Raw genomic sequence first — 19100 nt, 5'->3', positions numbered from 1 at the left:
GAACATGAAGGATGTAAAGTCTCCATCCTTCTTAATGGCTGCATAGTATTCCATGGTATACATATACCACAGTTTGCTGATCCATTCATGGATCGATGGGCACTTGGGCTTCTTCCATGACCTGGCAATTATGAATTGGGCAGTATATAGTTTTAAAACTAAGTAATACTGAGCCCTTCTCAGTAAATAATAGCCACCTTCTCATAAAATAATAGCTTTTCATTTTGTTGCCATCAACAGTATACCTTAAAAAAATGGCAAAAGTGGTAAATTTTCTGTTATGTGCATTTTGCCACAATAAGAAAGATACTTGATGCAAAAAATAAATAAGTAAATTGTACAAAGTGAATATAGAACTTGATTTGACATTAGTTTTAATTTTGTTACTCAGCATTCTTTGACAGCAGTATTTTAGTATTCTTAATCATAGCACAATGTATTTACTCTGTTTTATGCTAGCTTTGCTAAGTCAACATTTTAAGCCTACTTGTAACAGACAATCCACATTATCTTGGGCTACTCTTTGCCAGAAAAATTGATAGCAAATTCATAGGTTGTAGTTTTATTGTTGTATTTCTGCTATTTAAGAAAATAAAACGAATTAGCAAAACCACAGCATTAATTCCTCGTGTGATGTAAGAAAATAGTGTCTCTCTGTTAACCATTTGGTTCTCTTACAGCATTGTGATCTAAGTGCATTTTATTCATTGTAAGAATTATTGGGGGGCAGGGTGGTGGTGGAGTAAGATGGCAGACCAGAAGAATGGTTCAGCTGAGATCTCCTAGTAGACTGGGAAAAGAAAGAGAACCAACCCATACCCAGCGTTGGGACCTTACCTAGAGTTGTAGCTTGGGATGTGCAGTGAGGTGGTGATATACTGGAGACAGTATGTGATTTGGAGCAGTAGATATCTGACACACTAGGCAAGTGTTTGGGAGCTCGTGGGAATGGCTGTGTGTGCTGCCCCTCCTCCCCCAAATCAAGGTTGGGAGAAAGCATTTCTGCAGCTTTCTGTTCTTGGGGGAAGCTGCTTGTTGAGTGGAAAGCTTGGAGGAGTGGGCGGACTTAAACAGATTTGAGTGCCGGAGGGTTTGGATTTTCCATCAGTTTGGTGGTAGGCAGGGAAGGTTCTGGATGTCTGTGTGTGGGTGCCATTGTGGGAAGGTCATGAGAAGGTCATAAAGGTGGGCCTTTTACAGGGACCTGAGGCACGGCTATTTTTGTTCTGCCTGGCTCCATTCTTGGGACAGGTTTAAGGACTCCCACACCCCTTGGGAACTCTTGCCAGGAGGCATTGTGAGACCTGCCAATGAAGGATTCTCGAGAGCATTATGATCCCAACCCACCAGGGTCTGAATGCTGAGAAAACAATCAGGTGATCATTGAAGACAACTTGTTGAGGAGCAGGACCATGCCTGGAAAGTAGAGAGAGGCTGCCAGCTATGTTCTCCATCCCCTAAAAAAACTACAGTGCTGCCTAGTGTACTGGCAATATATTGCAACACATATATTCCTATTAAAGTTAGTCCCTTCCTCTATTTATATATACAAATAAATATATAATATATATTATAACACATATAATGTATATTATATATCAAAATGTTACATATTAAATTTTTTTGTATTTTTTCATTCTTTGTTGCTGAGTGCTGCTATTTTTGGCTGTTAGAACTTTTTTTTTTTAAATATGTTTTGTTTTTTGCTAATTTGTTTGGTTGGTTCTGTTCTTAACTTCCATTTATACTTTCACCAAGAGCAAGGACTCTGTCATTTTTGGTTATGGTATTGTGCCCTCATTTATTTTCTCTCTCTGTTTCACTCCTCTCCAGTCTTTCTTTTGATAGAGACTTTTCTACTTTTCTCATCTTTCCCACATAAATCACTCATGCAACAGCTAAGATATCCTGTCCTTTTTTTTTTGATCTTCTTTTTTCCTCTTCCCTCTCTTTCTTTATTTGATAAAACTATTTTTAATTTCCGTTATCCCCATTTTATTGTTGTTATTCTTTTCATTCTTTTTTTGCTAAGAGCTGGGGTGGCACAGCTGTGGTCAAGCAGGGAGGTCATGGCAGTAGTCTGGCTCAAGGAAACCAAGAGATCATGGTTTAGGGAACCCATCTACCTTTGGTCCTAGGAAGAAAGTATTGGCAAGACCACACTGTGGAATTTTTCTATTTTTAATAAATATAGATGTACAATTTCAGAAGAAAGGAGGGGTGACAATCTTATTCTCAGACAGAAGTGGATTCAAAGCTACTAACCAAAGTTAAGAAAGAAAGTAGAAATTAGAATTATAAATTCTAATTCTTAATTAAGTTAGAAATTAGAATTACAAATTCTAATATATATTGATGTGCAAATTTTGTAATAAATATAGATTTGCAAATTCTCAGTAAAATCCTAGGCCAGTAGATTATAGCTACACATTTAAAAAATCATCATAATGAAGTAGGTTTTATATCATGAATACAAGCCTGGGGTAACATGTGCAAGTCCAGAAACGTAATTCACCATATTAGCAGAAGCAAAAACAAAGACCTTACGGATGTAGGAAAACCATTTGATAAAATTCAGCATTCTTTTCTAATTAGAACACTTCATAGTTTAGGCATAGGTGGCACATTTCTTAATCTGATTGAAGCCTTCTGTGACAAACCTACAGCTAATTTTATACAGAATGGAGTAAAACTGAATACTTTTCCACTTAGAACTGGAACCAGACAAGGTTGTCCTCTATTGCCACTACTATTCAACATAGTGCTGGAAGTTCTAGGCAATGCAATCAGTCAAGAGAAGGAAATAAAGGGCATCTAAATTGGGGTAGAGGAAGTCAAACTCTTGCTCTTTGATGATGAAATGATCGTATACTTAGAGAATCCAAAAAACTCAACCACAAGACTCCTCGAAGTGATCAAAAAAATACAGCAATGTCTCAGGGTATATAAAATCAGTGTCCACAAATCAATAGCCTTTGTATTTGCCAGTAATAGCCAACATGAGAAGCCAATAAGGGCCACAGTTCCCTTCACAGTAGCTTCAAAAAATTGAAATAACTAGGCATATACCTAACAAAAGTGGTGAAATACCTCTAGAAAGAAAATTACAAAACCCTAACAAGTAACAGAAGATATTAACAAATGAAAGAACATAACTATGCTTATGGCTGGGAAGAGTCAACATTGTGAAAATGTCTATACTACCCATAGCAATGTACAGATTCAATGCAATATGCATTAAAATTCCATCATCATACTTTTAAGATTTGGAAAAAAATAATTCTTTGTTTTGTAGGGAAGCAGAAAAAACACCATATATTGTGTTTCCCCGAAAATAAGACCTACCCAAAATATAAGCCCTAGCAGGATTTCTATGCATTTGTTAAATATAAGCCCTATCCCCATAACAAGACCTAGTGATAGGTGTGGCTATGCAGCGTATCTGCATAGCCATGTCATGCATTTCAGCATGCAGTAGTAAGGAAGACTGGAATACCTTTTATCTGCCACAGCTCTTTTCTCCGACTCCTTCGCAGTTGCACGGTTGTACGGGTGGTAACTGCGGTGGCAGGCATCCTATTGCACATGTGAGAATGGCTAGGGAAAAGGAGTTCACACATCTGTAGTGCCAGCCCCACCAACAAGGTTGGCTCCCCCTGTCAGGTTCCAGAAGAAGATGACTTAACTGTATTTGAATAAATGTAGATTGTTGCATTATACTTAATAAAAATAAGACATACTCTGAAAATAAGCTGTAATGTGTCTACTTGAGAAAAAATAAATATAAGACAGTGTCTTATTTTCTGGGAAACAGAGTAGCTAAGGCAATTCTTAATAATAAAAAGAAAGCCAGGGCATTGACCTACCAGACTTTCAGCTATACTGCAGGCCATAGTGATCAAAATAGTATGGTATTGGCACAGAAATAGAGACATTGACATTTGGAACCAAATAGAATAAACCAAACAAGGAAATACACTGGGGAAAATAACCTCTGTTCTATAAATGGTGCTGGGAGAACTGGATAATCGCACGTGAGAACTGAAATTGGATCCACATCTCTCACCACTTAGACAAATTTATTCAAGGTGGATAACAGATTTATAGCATGAAACAATTAAAATCCTCGAAGAAAGTGTGGGAAAATACTTCAAGATATCGGCCTGGGGAAAGATTTTATGAAGAAGACTTCCGTGGCAATTGCAACAACAACAGAAATAAACAAATGGGACTTAATTAAAGGGTATATCATCTGTACAGCTAAGGAAACAACAACCAAAGCAAACAGACAACCTTCAGAATGGGAAAAGGCATTTGCATATTATGAATTGAACAAAAGCTTGATAACTAGGATCTACAGAGAATTCAAATTAATCAACAAAAAAGATCCAATAATCCCATATATAACTGGGCAAGAGACATGAATAGAAGCTTCTCTAAAGAAGACAGATGAATAGCTAACAAACATATGAAAAAGTACTCATCGTCCCTAGTCATCAGAGAAATGCAAATCAAAACTACCCTGAGATATCACTGAACCCCAGTGAGAATGGCCCACATCACAAAGTCTCAAAGCTGCAGATGTTGGTGTGAATGTGGAGAGAAGGGAACCCTTTTACACTGCTGGTGGGATTGCAATCTAGTGTAACCTTTTTGGAAGGAAGTATGGAGGATCCTTGAAGAACTCAAATTAGACCTTCCATTTCATCCTGCAATCCCATTACTGGGCATCTACCCAGAAGAAAAAAGAATCCTTTTATCATAAGGACATTTGCCCTAGACTGTTTATTGTGGCCCAATTTACAATTATCAAAATGTGGAAACACCCTAAATACCTACCAATCCAGTAATGGATTAACAAGCTGTGTATATGTGTACCATGGAATACCAACCTGGATGGAGGTGAAACAAGAATGCAGAAGCAAGAATTCACTGTACTCTGGCTCGGTGCCTGTGGCTCAAGCGGCTAAGGCGCCAGCCACATACACCTAAGGTGGCGGGTTCGAATCCCCAGCCCGGGCCCGCCAAACAACAATGATGGCTGCAACCAAAAAATGGCAGGGCGTTGTGGCGGGCGCCTGTGGTCCCAGCTACTTGGGAGCGGAGGCAGGAGACTCGCTTGAGTCCAGGAGTTAGAGGTTGCTGTGAGCTGTAATGCCATGGTACTCTACCCAGGGGGATAGCTTGAGGCTCCGTCTCAAAAAAAAAAAAAAAAAAAGAATTCACTGTACTCAATTTTAATATGAAGGCAGCAGATGACTTAATGTATTGTTTGGTGTAGTGGAAGGAGGGAGAGGGGAGGAGAGAGGGGATTGGGAGGTTTAGGTGTATGACACATCTCTGGGGGTGAGTCAAAATCATAAGAGGGAATTTCCCTAACAAATGCAATCAATATAATCTAATTCTTTGTACCCTCATTGAATCCCAAACAATAGAAAAAAAAATTATTAGAAGCTTCTTTTGGGGATAGTTTCTGATGTTGAAATTATCAGTGAATATTCATTATTTTTCATGTTTGAGCTGTCATCATGGAAATTCAGGTGCTTTGTCAACTAATATGCTGTAACTTATTTACTCATCATTATGATTAAATAACTTATGTGAAGCAATTGGATGGGTCCTGGAAAATTGTGTCATATGTTAGCATGTTTTACTATTGTTTAGTCTTATTTTGGCAAATATGAAAGTTAAATTCAGCTATTTGTTAAGACTTAAAGTTTTGGTCTTTAGATAGAAGACACCTCTTTTGGTCTATCATAAATACACTGCTCTGTAGGAATTACAGTTGTTTATATAAAAGACCCTATTACTGTCCTTGGTATAGAACTCAAATATGATGAATCTATCTTAATGTTTTTAAAGTAAGTGGAATAGGGGCAGTGTCTTGTCTAAATCATCTAGGGATTGTAAAAAAAATACACAACTCTGCTCATTTAAAGGCTGCTCATTTATAAGTTTATCTTCTCATGGTCTTAGTAAGAAAAGATTGTTAGTTTCTTGTTTTGTGATGATAATTTAATAACTGCATTTTTGTAACTGTAGTTAATATATAATTGAAAAAGTTCATACTAAACAGTCTTATCTAAGTTTTCCACTATATTGAATTATGTAGTCTGCTGTTAATGTGATATAGGTAAAGAAATTTGTTGACTATATGGCTTATTTCTGGGTTCTGTATTCTGTTCTATTGATCTATGTGTCTGTTTTTTGACCAGTACTTTGCTGTTCTGGTTACTATAGCCTTGTATATTATAATTTGAAGTCAGGTAATGTTTTTTCAACTTTTTTTTTAAATTGCTTTAGCTGCTTATGTTCTTTTTTGGTTGTGTCTAATTCTGTGAAAAATGACATTATTGTTTTGAAAACGGATTGCCTGAATCTGTAGATTGCTTTGGGTAGAATATTAATTTTATAATTATATTCTTAAAATTCATGAGCATGGGATGTTTTCGCATTTCTTTGTGTTATCTACAATTTCTTTCATCAATGTTTTATAATATTCCTTATAGAGATCTTTAAATTCTTTGTTAAATGTATTCCTAGGTATTTTATATTTTTTATAGCTATTGTAAATGAGCTTGGGTTCTTTTTTTTTTTTTTTTTTTTGAGACGGAGCCTCAAGCTATCCCCCTGGGTAGAGAGCCATGGCATCACGCTCACAGCAACCTCCAACTCCTGGGCTCAAGCGAGTCTCCTGCCTCAGCCTCCCAAGTAGCTGGGACCACAGGCGCCCGCCACAACGCCCGGCCATTTTTTGGTTGCAGCCATCATTGTTGTTTGGCGGGCCCGGGCTGGGGATTCGAACCCGCCACCTTAGGTGTATGTGGCTGGCGCCTTAGCCGCTTGAGCCACAGGCGCCGAGCCGAGCTTGGGTTCTTGATTTGATTTGTCGCTATTGGTTTATAGAAATGCCACTGGTTTTTGCATATTGATTTTGTATCCTGAAACCATAAATTCATTTATCAAATCTCAAAGTCTTTTGAAGGAGTCTTAAAGGTTTTCTTGGTCTAAGATCATATCAACAGAGATAATTTGGTTGACCTTGACTGTTCTCTAATTTGTATGCCCTTTTTTTTTTTCTCCTGCCTGATTGTTTTGTTTAGGACTTCTAGTACTGTGTTGAATTGGAGTTGTGAAAGAGGGGTCCTTGACTTCTAGTTTTTAGGTGGGATGCTTTTAACTTTTCCCTGTTTGTTATGAGGCTTTGAGTTTGTTGTATATGGTTTTTATTATGTTCCTTATGTGACTAGTTTGGAAATTGGGTAGCCATATGCAGCAGAATGAAAGTGGATCCTACCTCTCACCATGTCCAAAAGTTAACTTAAGGCAGATTAAGAACTTGAATATGAGACCTGAAACTATAAAAGTTCAAAAAAAAAAAAAAAACCTAGGAAAAACTTAATGAACATTGACCTCAGAAAAGAGTTTATAACTAAGACCTTAGAAGCAAATATGACAGAAACAAAAGTAGACAAATGGGACTTAAGCTAAAAAGCTATGCACAGCAAAAGAAATAATCAACAGAGTAAATAGACAACCTATAGAGTAGAAAAAATATTTGCAAACTATGCATCTTACACAGGGCTCATACTCAGAATCTACAGGGAACTCAAAGTGCTCAACAAGAAAAAAGTCGTTAAAAAATGGGCAAAGAAAATGAAGAGGCATTTTTCAAAAGATGTATGAAGTCTGACAACTTTATGAACTTGCCCCTGCACACTGACATTGATAGCACTGTATAAACAACTTGGTAAGGTTTTAAAATCTTGGTATAACAGTATCTCATAGTTGTGTTCATGTTGGCATATTGTGTTGTCTTGCTGAGTGGCTTTCATTACTGTGTGTTTTTGTGTGCTGTCATGAGAATGTTGGAGCTTGAGTTAGAGCAATGAACAAACATTCATAAATTTCTTGTTAAACTTGGCAAGAGTAGAAGTGAAATCAGGGACATGTTAGTCCAAGTTTATGGAGATAATGCCATGGAGAAAATTGCAGTGTACAAATGAATTAAGCCTTTTCCAATCCCATTTTTCTACCACCACATACTCCCCAGCTCTTGTTTATTTTAGGTGGGCTATTTTTCTAGAAGCACAACAATGTAAATACAACACACGATCACCTGTTTGCCGCAAAACAAAAAAAACGGAAGGGGTGGACTGGGAACATGCTCTGTTGGCTAGAGTCCATACTACATGATAAAATGCATCAGACAGGCTCCCACAGCAGAACAGGCAAATAAACACAACCAAAAGAGCATGCTGAATGTTTTCTAACATCAGAACAGAATGTTAAAATCATTACATTGGACAAGGTCCAACATTGGGATTGGAAAGGATTAAACATTTTTCTGAGGGGAGAGAAAGCATCACTGAGGAAGAGAGGTCAGGATGGCCAGTAATGCAGAACTGACAAAATCATTGCAAAAATCCATCGAACTGTGTGTCACAGTTATTAACTTACTGTGAGAAGCATAGCAGACCAAGTAAACTGATAGATAAATAGGACAATTTTAACTTAAAATTTTGGCCAACAACTCATGGCTCTTTGATCACAATACTGTACCAGCTTTCATGGCACAGCTGTGAGGGAGTTTTTAGTCAGTAAATAACTGTATTCAAGCATCCCTACTCATCTGCTCTGGCCCCCAATGACTTCTTATTACCGCCCCCCCCCCATAGAGGAAACATTGAAAGGAAGACATTTTGAAGACATCAGGCATAATATGATGACAGCTCTGATAGCCGTTCCAGAAAAAAGAGTTCCAAAATTGTATTGAGGGGTGGACTAGGTGCTGCCATCAGTGCATATCTTCCCAAAAGGGGGTACTTTGACTATTCTAGTATTCAGCAATAAGGTACGTAACACTTTTTAAAGGACGATTTGTGAACTTAATTAGCAGACCTTGTGCAAATGGCCAACAGTTGAAAAAGTGCTCAACTTCACTAATTATCAGAGAAATATAAATTAAAACCACAATGGGATATCATCTTAACACCAATGAAGATGGCTAGTGTTAAAAACTAAAAGAAGTAGATTTGATGAGGATATGGAGAAACAGTGCTTTATCACTATTTTTCAGAATATAAATTAGTACAACCTCTATGGAAAATAGTTTGGAGATTTCTCAGAGCACTAATAAATAGAGCTACCATTCAATCTAGCAGTGGCACTACTGAGTACCCAAAGCAAGGATAAGGAATTTTCATCCTTACGGCCACATGTGGCTTTCTAGATCTTTAAGTATGGCTTTTTAACTGAATCCAAATTTTACAGAACAAATCCTTTTAATTCCTTTTAATCCTTTAAATCCCAAGTTCTTTTGGGACCCAAAGGGAATCATTATATCCAAAAACTAACTGCCCATGTATTTTTTTCAGAGTCCTATTCACAGTAGCAAAATATGAAATCAACCTCAGTGTCCCATCAATGGATAATTGGATAAAGAAAATATAGAAACTCCATAGTTGCTCACCTCTCTCCATTGACTGCCTCCTTAAGTTGACTCTTAATTTTTATAGACCAGACATGTACCACATATATGTATCAGTGTAGTAGGCCTGGTTCTTTATGTTGACCATCTCCATGTGTTTTTTCATTTTTATTCATTTTTTTATGGAACTCTTATATCTCCATGTGTTGACCAGTTTGTACAGTCCCTTGGGTGATTGCCTTACATAGGTTCTATTATGTATACCATGGAATACTACTCAGTCATTAAAAAAAGTATGAAATCATACTTAACAACATATGAATGGAACCTGGGAGCCATTATTTTAAATAACTCAGAAACACAAAGTCAAATACCTTGTTCTCACTTTTAAGTAGAAACTAAATAATGTGTCTATATGACCATGGAGAGTAATAGACAAACCAAAATGAAGGAACAAGATGAGGATGAGAAATTACCTGATGAGTACAATGTACACTATCCTGGTATTGGTTACACAGAAAGCAAACTTCACCACTATGCAACATATCTACGTAACAAAAGTGTACTGTACCCTCCAAATCTGTTTTTCTGATAAAGTATAGTATACCTTTCCATAAAATGTTTTACTTGACAAGTATTTGAGCATATGATTTTAGTTTTGTGAAATTTGATACTCTTCATTGGCAGTTACCCTATGAGGTTGCCATAATATTTGTGTGTAAGCTTTTAAATAACAAATATTCTAAAAATGACTTTTCTGTAGTGTTTTGTTACTTTAGATATACTTAGGTAATGATAACTTTTCTTAAAAAGCCACAGCACAGAAAATAATCTTTGGAAGATTATTAGTTAAGATTATAAGTTGGAAGTTAGTGATGTATCCATGAATTGTTTAATTTTTTACTTTTATCAGTTACGTAACATTCTCCAGATTTTAAGTAATTCTGATGTATCACAAAATATTTTTATGTCATTGAACGTTTTCATTGTCCAAGTTTAATTTTGTTATTCTGCTTAATTTTCCCAGATAAGTGATTTTTTTTATTGTTGTTTAGACAGAGAAAGCAATCAAACTATAAAATATAAGGGATTGAGATACTTTTTTTTATCATTAAAACTATATTATAAATCAAAATAGAATGTTTAGTGGTATAGTAAGAAAACATCTTGTACAGCAAGCTCTGGGCTTATCTCTTGTTGAACCACGTAATGAGTCCCTTGCTGCAACATCTTGCCCCTTCTCCAAAGCAGCCAGCATATATTTGAACATAGTGGCTCTGCTTGAGTTGTATCTTATTCTTATGGAAGAGGATAGCAGTGCATATACTGCAGTAGGTGGAGCTCCTATGGTGAATCTGATGCTGAATTAAATTTTTTAAGGATATTAGCAAGGTTTGGGGCCCTAACAAAGTGGTGCTGAGTGAGTACTTTCATTCTGGGAATTTGATTATAATTGTATTGAAGCAGTTTTATATAGGAAAGAGAAACAGCATCTTAATTCTAATCATAGTGTGATGACCCGATACGTGCTGTGGTGGTGGAAACATCCGAAGACTGCAACATTTTAATATTAATTTTTTTTTTATAAAAAGTGCTTTGTATCTAGATTAAATATTCAAGACAGTCAGCAAGCAACATTTACCAAGGCATTTTTCTGGAATTTTCCAGTCTTGGATCGATTGAAGTGCTCAGGGTCTGAAAAATGTCTCCTAGCATCAAAAACTTGGATTGCTTTTCCCTGATGTTAGGCCACTGTAAAGTAGCATGTGCCAACAGCCCAATATCCTTAATGTTTGGATGTGAGGTGAGTTTGAATAAAACTTCCTTAAAAAGCTTGGTTTTAAATTTTATAGTATCTCAGCAAAGAAATAATTATGATTCAGATTAGATGATTTGATTGACTTTAATCCATGTAATAAAATTCCCTGTCCTTTGTGTCTGACATAGATAAACAGTGGGTCTATGGACAGTTAGAATAATGGAAAAGGATCTGATTTTTATGAAAGCTGCATGTAAAATGCCATTTTTTGTTAATGAAGATTAATCATTGACTTGGTTTTTATGTTTTGCTTCTGTGGAAAAAGTAAATACGTAAGAAACACTATTGATATGTGGGATTGGAAATCCCTTTTAACATCATTTAGTTTAGAGAAATTGTTGGTGGCAGATTTAATATTCAAACTAAGGCCATAGGCTTTGTGATTTTATTACTAAATTGAGTCAATATTTAGATTGTGTAGAGGAATAAAAGCTTTGAAACAAACAATAAAAGAAGCATACTATTATCCCCTGTAAGTGAAAGAATGGTTGTTATTATAGTGATGTGTTCTATATAAAGAAAATAAATGAGGGGCTTCCTGGCCTTTCTGGTTCTCCAAGGCCGACATTGAAGTTCATTCTGCCAAACTCAGGAACCATGATTGGGAAGCATGGGGATCCAAGAAAAACAACTGCAAAATTAATATCCTAGAAGAGCTTGGGAAGAAGATGAGTGATACTCCACCCAGAATGGAATTGTGTCCTTATTGTAAGAAGCTGTTTAAATGATTAAAATCCCACTTGCCATACTGTAAGATGGCAGGACCAACCATACCTGCTGATAGGAAAGCTTATGCAGGCATCCTCAAACTATGGCCTGCAGGCCACATGCGGCCCGCTGAGGACATTTATCCAGCCCACTGGCTGTTTTTGCCACTGCTGCCTGTCCTGCTTAGCAGCTGACTTGTCCCGAGGCCCACAGTCTGGCCCTCTAGTGGTCTGAGGGACAGTGAACTAGCCCCCTGTTTAAAAAGTTTTAGGACCCCTGGGCTTATGAGTCCAACCCAGGTACACTCCTATGTGCTAAAAAATTGAAAGGGCCAATCAAAGATTTAATGAAACCCAAATGGATGGAATTAGAGACAGAAAGTGAGAAAAGAAATTCTAAATTGATAATGGACAAACCAGAACAGACAATTCAGTCCTTCCCACTACCAGCTGTTGGTTTGGATACTACAGAGGCAGCTTAAAGACATCAAGAATCAAATTCAGCTCTCCTCCAAAATGTTAAAAAAGTCTGAACCAATGACTACTTTCCAAGGAGAAACCAAGGGTCAGTTTTATGTACCAGGGAACACCTCTCCTAAGAGAGAAGTTGCCAGAGATTTGTCTAAATCAGGGGAAAGCAGATGTAATCCTTCAGAAGCTGAAACATCTTTCCTGGTTGATTCAATGGAACTTTCTTTGTCAAATCAAGAAAGAAAATATTCCTCAGCCATACCTAATAATGTACAAACCACTTCTGATCTAAAATTGGACAAAATTAATCCCCAAAGATAGGAGCTTCTAGTAAAATTACTAGATGTGCCTATTGGTGACAATTACAGTTCTCCAAAGAATCTGAGTGATGAAGTTAAAAGAATAAGAACATCATTGAGCAATGAAAGAGATTCCAAAGGTGGGGATCACCTCTCAGGAGCCTCTACTGATGTTAAAGACACTGAGACTTGGGAAAAGGACATAGAATCACTAATTTTAAGCCTTAAAATTAGCTCATTGGGTAAAATCCGAGTCATGGAGAACCAAGAAAAAGGACTTAGCCTTGGAGCAGAGATGTGTGGGAGGAACGGAAATGCAGAGAAAAGTGTGTCTGAGACAGAAAGGCAGAAATGGACTGCCATCAGCAATGGCTCTGGAATTTCAAAACCTACGATTCAGCCACAGAGGAGGAATCTGAAGATGGAGGACATTTAAATTTGTACATTCCAAGGGAGACAACTTACAATGAATTTTTTCTGTGTCACAGGCAAGTAGTCAAAAAATCTTGCCTCTCTGGCTACACAGTTTATTCAAGAAGAAAAAGCAGAAGCCAGGGTCATAATCGAGTACCCGATACAAAGGCCTTAATGGAGAAGAAGGAGCCAGTTTCTCTGGAGCCCAAATCTGGCTGTCAGCTTCACAAATTGCACGTTGGATACCAACAACCTTTCCATTCAGCCCTGCATCACACATCTAAGAGCCCCTTCCTCAATCATGTTGCAACTGCTAATAGAAGGATGCCCAGCTCCATGGGGCTGGAGTGGTTTCCAGAACTCTATCCTGGTTATCTTGGACTAGGGGTGTTGTCAAAGAAGCCTCAGTATTGGCATGAAGTAGCCCAGAAGCCACAGCTCATCAGTCCCCAGGAGAGGAAAACACAAGTTCCTTTGTTGGACAGAACTTCAGCTGATATAAGGAGTGTGGAATCCCCAACCTGGTTTACAATCTCCAACTTCTCTCTAAGGAGGCTTTTGGAAGCTGTACAAAAAGGCTGGCTTGAGGTGCAGCACCACCATCAGGAAGAGCGGAGTCGGCAGCATCATGATGCTCTTCATGGGGTACTTCATCCTGTGCTATAGCTGGAGTTTCAGGCATTTGAAGCTGCAGCGCTGGTGAAAGTAGTGTTGGCCTCGATGTCACTTGGAAAACTGCAAGAGACGTGTGGTGAAGACAACTGCAGCACATACCTAACAGTTTAAAGTTGTGTTAGGGAAAGGGAGTGAACAGAATAAAATTATTAGAATCAAAAAAAAAAAAAAAGAAAATGTAAAGTTTGCTTTCAAGATAAATGGCTATTTTATATAAAATATTAAATTGCATAAAGAAGTGATGTATTTTAACCTGATTTCTGTAATCAGAAATAATATATGATTTAAAACCAGTCAGAAGCAGGAGGAGAGCTCCCTAATAAATATAGAATGGGGAAAATGCTTATTCCAAAGTACTATTTTGAATCAAACCTTTTCTTATACTTTTTGGGGTTGAAATGTCCCATTGTTGACTAAATTACAATAGACTAAGTTTTTAAAAATCCCTTTATTAAAGAATACTTAGCTTTTCTGATCATCCCCAAATTTTTTTCCTTCACTTAAGTGTTCACTTTTCAGAAATTTTCTGAAATATAAAATGGAACTGTTTGTGCAAGAAAAAATATGTTGCTCATCAAAACAGATTTTTAACAAATTTGTTTTAACATTCATATGGGTCATTAAACTATGAGCCTGTATAAAATTTTTATGTGTTGTTTAAATAGCTCAAGCTACGTTTTTGTTTTCCCGAGTGTTAAGCCGTTTTTTCATGAAGTGTGTATCACAAGATGTTTTAGAAAAAGGGTTTTAAATTTTTGAAACAATATTTTTGTAACATTAATCATTGTAATTTTTTTTCCTTATGTTTAAACAAATTAAACATCTTAGGTGGTGTGTAAGAGGGTTTAAAAATACCATCTTATTATAGAGTCAGTTTTAAGAATTAGTATACCATTCTTTATAATTAGTCAAATGGTCTTTGAGAACTTTGAATTCCTCTCCTAGCCCCGATTTCCTCAAACCCCTGTAGGATGGTGTGACAGTTGGTTACAATATGCCACTTAAGGTTCTTGGTGGCCCCCTAGTGGAAAAACGAAGAAAGTATTTTTTTTTAATTGAATGGTAACTATGTACATTAATGCACTTCTGGGGTACAGTGTGGGGTTGTCACACACAATCCGAAATACTTCCATCAAACTGGTTAACATAGCCTTCATGTCATTTTCTTAGTTATTGTTCTAAAACGTTCACATTCTACTCTTAGAAAGATTCACTTGTACCCTTGTAAGATAAACCTCAGAAGTGATCCCTCCAATCCCCCACCCTCCACCCATTATGAAGAAAGTATTTTATTGAAAATGTCTTCCTGCGCATGTTCACACTTGGTAATGAAAAAGAGTTAAAAAGAGTATCTAAGTTATACTTTGGCAATTTAGGAAATCATTGGAAATTTAATTAGGAAAATAAAAAGAATATGGGTTATTTGGGGGCTTTACCTTTTGTGGGAAGGATTTTTAAAGATTGTTTTCCAAAAGTTTTGAATTTTATGGCAGATGGTATTGCTGAAAGACTATATATATATTTTCTAAGACTATAGCATCCTAGTTACATTTTTCATTAACGTATTTTGTTATGTGCAGAATTCATTATGCAAAGCTTTGTGGTGAAATTGACAAGTAAATTAAAATTTTTATATATGATCAAAGTTTGGTTGGGGGAGGGAGGATCATTCCAGAATTATCCCACAACTTCTGCTTTAAACAGAAATAGCTTGAAACAATAAGGATAAATAAATCTTTCTTTCCAGTGTATAAGCTAGTATCAATGTCATACATGTTCAGAGGATTTATTTTCTAATATCACTAGTGCTTTTAATAAAATCAGGTATTAACTATTTGCTTCTTTATAGATAAACAGCAAGTAATCTTCCTACGTAAATTATAATTCATATTTATAAACGTATTTTTATTTAGGGCTATAAACTTTTACCTTGTAAATATGGTGTGTTGGTGGTGGGTTCTATCTAGTCACCTTGTTTGTTGGAAATGAAATCTTTTTTTTAGAAAGCCAGATTTCTGTAGAGCTTACCTCTGTTCCTTCTGAGATGCATAGTATTTATCCAAAAGAGTTATAGTAATAGTTTCTAATGAGGAAACAGTCTATTTACTATAGAATCTTCAAGTTTCCATATGGAAGAGTTTGTGGGTACACATGTGTGTATAGATGAAGCAGTATTGCCAAAAGATGAGTTAATTTTAGAGGTCAGTCCCTTTGGAAAAGGGCTGTTTATCTGTCTAGTATTCTAACTCAGAGAAAGGATCTTGAGGAATGAAAGGAGAATGCAGAGGGGTACTCAGATTCTTAATCTAGAGACTACAGAACTGTCTAGGTAGCAGTTCTTTGAGGATGGATGTTAACAGAAATTAGCAAACTCATAGTGCCCCTGAGGATTTGCCAACTCTTTAGTATAGAAATAGCTATTTCAAAATGGTAAAGTACAGTAAGAACAGAGCCTAAGATCCCTAGGAAGAAATTAGCTGTGTTAAGATCAGGAACTTGGGCTCGGCGCCTGTGGCTCAAGTGGCTAAGGTGCCAGCCACATACACCTAAGGTGGCAGGTTCGAATCCAGCGCGCGGGCCTGCCAAACAACAATGATGGCTGCAACCAAAAAATAGCCAGGTGTTGTGGCAGGCGCCTGTAGTCCCAGCTACTTGGGAGGCGGAGGCAGAAGACTTGCTTGAGCCCAGGAGTTGGAGGTTCCTGTGAGCTGTGATGCCACAGCACTCCACCCAGGGGGACAGCTTGAGGCTCTGTCTCAAAAAAAAAAAAAAGGATCAGGAACTTGTTTTTGTAAAGCCACTTGATTTTTTTATTGTTGTTTTTCCATAATATGTATATGTGTAAGGACTTCTTGAAACGTCTTGCCTTTACTGTCCTAAGAGAAGTTACTAAAATGCTTTTTGTAATAGAGCATAAAAGTGTGTTTGGTGGCGACAATAATTGAATTGGTAGAATCCCAGAGGTGAAGGCAACACACCCAGAAAAAGGTCAGGACTGATTTTGTGAATGTATTCTGTCCACAGGAATAGAGTCTAAGGTGTTAAACTTTGGTGATTCTATGTTATTAGAAAAGGTACTGTTCTCTCTCAGCTGTGATTCTTGGCCTGGGATACAAGTAGCTTCAGGGACAAATATGGTGTGTCTATGGTACTCTCTAGTCATCCTATTTTTAATTTCGTGAACATATTTTTAAATAAGGAAAAGACTTTAAATTTTATCTTCATATTGAAAGTTGAAGTATAGCATTTAAGTGTAAATTGTGGAGAATTATATAATTGTATATGTGGAATTTGTATAAGATAAAAGATGAGACTTCCAAGAAATATTGTTCATGTATCATGACTCCTTCCTATGTCTCTTCATATTTTTAAAGTAATGATTTTTGTTTTGCTGTTGAAATACATCAAGTGAAAAAGTTGGAGAAGTACTGTCTTATATTACCCCAGCTATCCACCACCCTTTCCTGGGTAAGAAAGTGTTACAGTGTAGGTTTGAACAACATGACCCATTTACTTCACTTAGTACACTCATGCTTATGATTATGTTTGCAAATAAGAAATGTTAAACTAACAGTAGCTTTAAATCTTTTTCTTCATTATAATCAGCTTGGAAGTATGTAGCTGTTTAGCTGCTGACATCTCTCCTTTTCTCTTACCTTTGCAACATGTCTGTTGCAGCTCTACTCATAAAGATAGGAAGAAGAGGTGGGAAGGGGAGAGAGGTATTGTTTATTAAGCTAGTAGGAGTCTGTTTGTATTTTGTTGATAAGAACTGTGTCACATGGACTCTCCTATTAGTGAAGAAAAATTGGAAACCTAGTGTAGTTGGCCCTCCATATCCATGGATTCTACAACTATGGATTCAACCAGCTGTGGATCAAAAATATTTGGGAAAAATTGCATCTGTACTGAACATGCATAGACTTTTTTTCTTGTTATTATTCCCTAAACAATATAGTATAACAATTATTTGCATACATACAATTAACATTGTATTAGGCATTATAAGTAATCTCAAGATGATTAAATTGCAAATACTACTAAATCATCTTGTATCAGGAACATGGGCATCTGAGATGTTATCTGCAAGAGGTCCTAGAACCAGTTCCCCATCCATACCAAAGGATAACTATACTGTAGTTAACTTTTATAGCCTCTGTAATAGAGAAAAACAAGGGAAAACCAGTTGTACTATAGGCCAAAGCAGTGTCTGACTTAATGTATAAGTGCAGTATTTTTATTGAAATCTGATCTAATAATTGCTAATCTGATAATCTGATGCTAATAGATACCACTAATCAAGTGATACGTACATTTAGCTGAAATAAAGCAGAAAAACCTAATCGAGGCTTCTTTTTCACACACCTAGTTGGTAAAACAGCAGTATAAAGATTGAAACACAATTTTATTGGGTAATTGCTTCCTGTTATGCTTTAGTCCTTTCCTGTTGTAACTTCTTTACTCTAACCTTCAGAAGTAAAGTTCAACATTGCAAAAACCTACCTGTCTGTACACACTAAAGTATAAGAAGCATGTTGCTTTTTATCTTTAGGACATGATATATACTATATAAGGTTTTCTTGAAACCAGTTTACTAAGCGTTAATAGATAACATATGTATGAGAATTGTTTCAAAATAGGTTTCATGTTGAGAAATACTCTGTAATAAATGACCATAGCAGACTGCTCATTTGAATTGGATTAGAATATTTTTTAACAATAATTAAAGTTAAATGCCTTTCACTGTTAGAAGTACAATCTTCCTCAAGTATCTTCCTTAAGTGTACTTTCTCTTGGCCATGCTGCCAAACTTTTACATTGAATTAGTATCTTTAGGGCACTATTCTGTTTTGGAATCTCTTTGTATTGACTGAATGGTTTCTCCAAAGGAAAAGAAGTATTCTTCAGTGATTTTGGGACTCTAGCCATCTCCTCCATCTTTTAGGATGTCGTATTAAACTCTTTTCTTTCTCTGTTGGATAGGAAGGTAGGAGTACTAAAAAAAACAAACAGATTTCTCTCAAAGTGAATGAATTAAAATATATAAAATATATAATTCTTTCAGATATTGGTCAATAGTTTCTAGTAGCGTATTTGCTAATAGCAGTGCCCTTATAATCTGGCTGCAACTAGAAATAGTTGATTGTTTATTATTCTTTTATATCCATTTCAAACTACATACTGTGATATATGTTATTAGTCCTTTAATTTCTTTATTTGAAAATCTGTTGTTTTGGAATGTAATATTTTTTTCTTTTCTTTCTTTCTTTTTTTTTTTTTTTTTT

The 19100-nt window shown here is 36.4% G+C and overlaps 1 protein-coding gene and 1 pseudogene across 6 annotated transcripts in view; both read left to right on the top strand.

Annotated features, from left to right (window-relative positions):
- Nucleotides 1–19100, top strand: part of DLG1 (discs large MAGUK scaffold protein 1) — a 322247-nt gene that overhangs the window by 73753 nt on the left and 229394 nt on the right. The gene's annotated exons all lie outside the window — the stretch shown is intronic.
- Nucleotides 12260–13947, top strand: LOC111726287 (annotated as a pseudogene).

The sequence above is a fragment of the Otolemur garnettii genome, unplaced genomic scaffold, assembly GCF_000181295.1.
Source record: "Otolemur garnettii isolate 467f Iridium unplaced genomic scaffold, OtoGar3 scaffold00060, whole genome shotgun sequence".
NCBI classification, from domain to species: domain Eukaryota; kingdom Metazoa; phylum Chordata; class Mammalia; order Primates; family Galagidae; genus Otolemur; species Otolemur garnettii.
This window is presented reverse-complemented; position numbering and strand designations above follow the sequence as displayed.